The sequence below is a fragment of the Lynx canadensis genome, chromosome A1 (assembly GCF_007474595.2).
Source record: "Lynx canadensis isolate LIC74 chromosome A1, mLynCan4.pri.v2, whole genome shotgun sequence".
Taxonomy (NCBI): Eukaryota; Metazoa; Chordata; class Mammalia; order Carnivora; family Felidae; genus Lynx; species Lynx canadensis.
In genome coordinates, this window is record NC_044303.2 from 128,549,772 (window position 1) to 128,554,943 (window position 5,172).

General features: G+C 40.6%; 1 pseudogene; it reads right to left on the reverse strand.

Moving 5' to 3' along the window:
• Window positions 1-2,316: 2,316 nt before the first annotated feature.
• Window positions 2,317-3,588, reverse strand: LOC115518173 (annotated as a pseudogene).
• Between the last annotated feature and the right edge of the window lie 1,584 nt (window positions 3,589-5,172).

Here is a 5,172-nt window from a genome sequence, read left to right on the forward strand (position 1 = left end):
GAAATGAGCCAGACATTACAATTGAGACAAAAAGACATTGGAATTTACCATAATGTGGGGGGATGGAGAATGGGGAACTATTGCTTAACAGGCACAGAGTTTATGTTTAGGGGGATTAAAAACATTTGAACGTAAGTAATGACGATGGTTGTACAACATTGTGAATATAATCAATGCCACTAAACTGTATGCTCTAAAATGGCAAATTCTCGTTAAATATATTTTACTACAAAAACACTAATTCCAAAGGATATATGCACCCCTGTTTTCTGTATTTACAATAGTCAATTGATAAATGGATAAAGAAGATGTGGTATATATGTATAATAGAGTATTATTTAGCCATTAAAAAGAATGAAATCTTGCTATTTGCAACAACATGATCATGGACCTTATGATTTCACTCTCATATGCAATTTAAGAAACCGAAGGGGAAGAAGAACAGATCAGAAAAAAAACAGACTCATAGAGAGAACAGTTACCAGAGGTCAAGTGGATGGAGGGGGACTGGTGAAACAGATGCAGATTAAAACTACACTCATTTTTTTAAGTAACTTATTGAGAGAGAGAGAAGTCACACGGGAGCACGCGTGGGTCGGGGCGGGGGGGCAGAGAGAGAAAGAGACACTCAGGCAGCCTCCATGCTATAAGCATGGAGCCAGATGCAAGGCTGAATCTGACAAACCATGAGATCATGACCTGAATCAAAATCAAGAGTTGGACACTTGACTGAGTCATCCAGGCATCACAGAAGTATACTCATCTTGATGAGCACAGACATGGAATTACTGAATCTCTATATTGTACACTTGAAACTAATATAACACTGTATGGTACCTATACTGTAATTAAAATTTTTAAATTTTTAAATTTTTCAAATAAAATTGAGTGTAGCCAACAATTTTAATATTTTTTCCAGACCCAACTAATAGACTTAGTTTCACCATTTTAAAAATTTCTACAATTCATTTGCTTTTGCTTTTATCTTTATTAGTGTCTTACTCTGTTTTCTCTAATTCACATTATTTCATAAATTCTGGTTTTGGGTATTCAAAATTCACTAATTTCTTAATTTTAAGTATTTAATGCTATGAATTTTCCTCTGCAATTTGGCATTGCTTTACCAAGATCTCAGTCTCCAATATGGTGTTTTAATTTTTGTTAATACAGAGTTAATTTTTCCGACTGCTCAATCAATACTTCAAAGGACAGTATAATGTTTTCTGAGTATATAGCTTAATGTGTATCCATTAGAGCTATCCTACTCAGGTCATTCAGAGTCCATATTCTTTCTTTCTTTTAGCTTTATAACTATTGGCCGTAGTTAATAGGTAAGATTTAAGTTTTCTGTTATTTGAACATTGCTATCTATTCCTATATTTTCTGTAACTTTGGCAGTGGTTTTCATGACAAATTTTTTAACACATTAAGTTATATCATGAGTTACATCTCTTACTATAATCAAATGTCCTTTGTATCTAATTTAATGCTTTTTATTTAGAACACAACCATATAGTTATGATTGTTGCTTTCTCTCTCCCTCTCCCTCGCTCTCTTGGCATTTTCTTTGTTGTCTGTTCTGTTGGCTTGGGCCGCCCTAAAAAAATACCATAGACTGGGTGACTCTAAAAACAAAAATTTACTTTCTCACAGTTTTGGAGGCTAGAAAGTCCAAAATGGGGGTGCCAGCATAGTCACATTCTGGTAAAACCTTCCTGGCTTGGAGACTGCCACCTTCTGCATCTTCCCATGGCAAAGACTACATTCTAGTGTCTCTCTTTTTGCCAAGGCACCAGCTCTATCAGATCAGGGCCCCACCCTTTCAACCTCATATAACCTCAACCACTCTTTAAAAACTATCTCCAATATATAATCTCATAGAGGGATTAGGACTTCAACATATAAACTGGGGGCAGGGGGCAGGTTGGGACATGACTCACGCTAAAGCAATCTCTCTCTGCCCAACTCTCTACACCTTCAGCCTTTCTGGGCTTCATTGTTCTACACACGTCTCCTATATTGCATAGAACTGAACTCCACATTCTTTGTAAATATGAGTCTCTTAACAGGTGAGTGGAACAATTTACATTTATTGTTAAGGTTATATGTTTGGTCAAATTTGGGGACTCATTTTGTTGTTTTCTAAGCCTTTGCTTTGGGATATGATGGGAAAATCTTACAGGTACACATGGCAGAGTGAGACATGATCATAGTTGAAAGTGAAGACAATCTAATCAGAAAGCTTTAATATTTGTCAGCTAACGTTGAGGCTCAAGTCATGAGTGGTACATGCAGGAAGGCTGAAAGGGATCGTAATTAGTATTCCTCTCCTTGTTTATCCTCTCCTACTGAAGAATCCACACCAACCTCCTCATAACCCTTCTCAAAAGCAACCATGTCCTCACAGGCCTCAGAAAATTCCCCTTCCTCCGTGCCATCACCCACCTACTAGCGAACAAAGGGACGCTTGGCGTTCACCAGGTCATACTTGTGGTCCAGGCGAGCCCAGGCCTCAGCAATGGCTGTGGTGTTGCTCAGCATACACACAGCTCACTGTACTTGGGCCACATCTCCACCAGGTACCACAGTGGGGAGGCAGGTAATTAGCACCAACTTTGAAGCCAGTGGAGCAGCAGTCCACAGACTTGATGCTGCACAGGTCTTGATGGGGGCATGGCAGCACTGCACCTTTAGGAACATGATGCCACAGCATGACAGGCAGCAACCCATGTATTTACCATGGTGGAGGTCACATTTCACCCCCTGGTTGGCTGGCTCAAAGCATGCATTGGTGACCTGTTCTATAGAAAGCTGTTCATGGTAGGCTTTATCAGCAGAGATTACAGGGCATATGCAGCCAGAGCAAAGTGGATGCAGGGTTAGGGCACCAGGTTGGTCTGAAATTTTGTCAGATCAACATTCAGGGCTTCATCAAATCAGGGAGAAGCAGTGATTTAGGAATTCAATAGCAAGGTTTCTACAACAGACACCACAGATGGACTCATTGCCATGAAGGCAAAATCAGACTGCTCCATGGTGGGATGGGTAGTGAAGATGGAGTTGTAGAGCACAACTACATCTGTGGACATCTGGGGGGCTGGGTAAATGGAGAACTCCAGCTTGGACTTCTTCCCATATCAACAGAGAGAGGGAGGTGGACCCAGAACCAGCTCCCTCTTCAAAGATGTGGAAACCAAGAAACTCTGAAGACATGTACACTCGTCAGCCAGTTTCCAAAATCGGCCCAAGACAAGGTCAATGATCTCCTTGCCAGCAGTGTAGTGCCCTAGGGAGTAGTTATTGGCAGCCTGTGAGGACCTGCTCAGGGTCCAAGAGCTGATGGTAGGTGCCAGTGCAAAATTCATCAGTGATGGTGGGTTCTGGATTTACAAACACTGTCCTGGACACATGTTTGCCAGCACCCATCTCACTGAAAAAGATGCAAGAGCCATCCCCTCCCCCAGTGGTCTTCTCACTTGGCATCTGACCATCAGGCTGGATGCCATGTTCCAAGTAATATGGCTCCCAGCAGGCACTGCCAATCTGACCACCAGCCTGGCCAACAGGAATGAAGATGCCCTCATACATGGTGGCTACAGCTTAGCAGGCACCGGCTACAGAAGCAGACACTGGGTCCTGGTTACTGTTGCCAACAAACTAAGAGTCAAGGTAAGTCGCACACTCGGGTACTCATATTTTATGTTCTTATTCCCTTCTCTTGCTTTTGGTATTCCACTGTGTAATCTGTTTTGCTATAATGCCACCTTGATTTTTCCTCCTTTTAATAGGTTTTTTTGTTTGTTTCTTTGGTTTTTGGTTTGTTTGTTTGGTTGGGGTTTTTTTTTGTTTTTTTTTGTTTTTTGTTTTTTGTTGTGGTTTTTTTTTTTTTTTTTTTTTTTTTTTTTTTTTTGCCTAAATGAAAGACTTTGTCTTCAAGGGCCAGTAAATGTTCTTGGATACATGTCAATGCTAATCATTCTGTATCAGTTTTCTCTGGGCCATAGTGCAGCCTTTTCTTTTGGAGATTCAAATCTTATTTAATTTTCCAAAGCATTTTACTGAGTATCATCTCCAGGCTTCTTCTTAAAGGAAGCTTTTCTTAATCCTGTTCCCCTCTTCATCACGGATGTCAGCAGTGCCTGTTCTTCTTTGCGTTTATTCCAAGGTGCTTGCATTTCAATGGCGGCTCTATTTTTCTCTTCTGCTTCCTTCCTGAGCTCTAGAAGTTCTTGTTTCATCTCCATCTGTGATGTCCCTATTATTTTCCCCAAGCTCTCACTTGCTCTGCTTACACCTGTTTTGTTAACTTGCCTTAATTCATAGCCATTTACTTACTCATCATTTTCAACATCTTGGTGGCCACTTATTATTGTGAAGAACCCTTTCTGCCATATATACATCTGTCCCTCCCCCATGCCTTTTGTCTTATACCATCTTTACATGGAACCTGTTCTGGTTGCCTTTGTGCACTCATCTGTCAATTACATACACTCTTCTGGGACTTTGGAACTAGTTCATGTTGGGAAGAGGCAGGGCAGTACTTCCAGGCTAGCAGAAATTCTCCCTGGTTCAGGGAGAAACGTATCATGACAAGGTTGTATATGCAATTAACTTTAGCTTTTCCCTCTCTCCAGCCAACAAACACAGGCAGCTACAGCGCAAGGCATAACTTGGCTTCTCTTCCACCCACCTCACCAGGAGACAGACAAAAATTGCATTTCTACAGTTTTTTTTTTTAACTCAACTCTGCCTTTCCCATTTCTCTGTGTGATGAAGTAAGGTCTAGGGATCTAGGTTCCCTACCACCACAAGTAGATGCCATTCCTATGATTCCAAAGAAGAAGAAATTGGTTTTGCCCCCTCAGAACGCCATCTGTGTAAGAAAATGTTTTCCTTCCAACTGTGTCTGAAATCTACACCTACAAACACCCCTTCTGGGAGCCTTCTTGGACCTGTACTTGATCTTTACTGCATTGGCAGCTCTCCACATGTATTATCTTTTGCAGGTTAGTCTTTAGTTTTATCAAAGGTGACATTCTTACTTCTGCCCTCCATTTTTCTTTCTGGAAAATTCTAAGAAGTATAGAAAAATATCTTTAGTATGTCCTGTTAAATCAAAGCCCCAGTATTTATAAAAGGTATAGATTAAAGTGAACACAAAGATTAACTTTA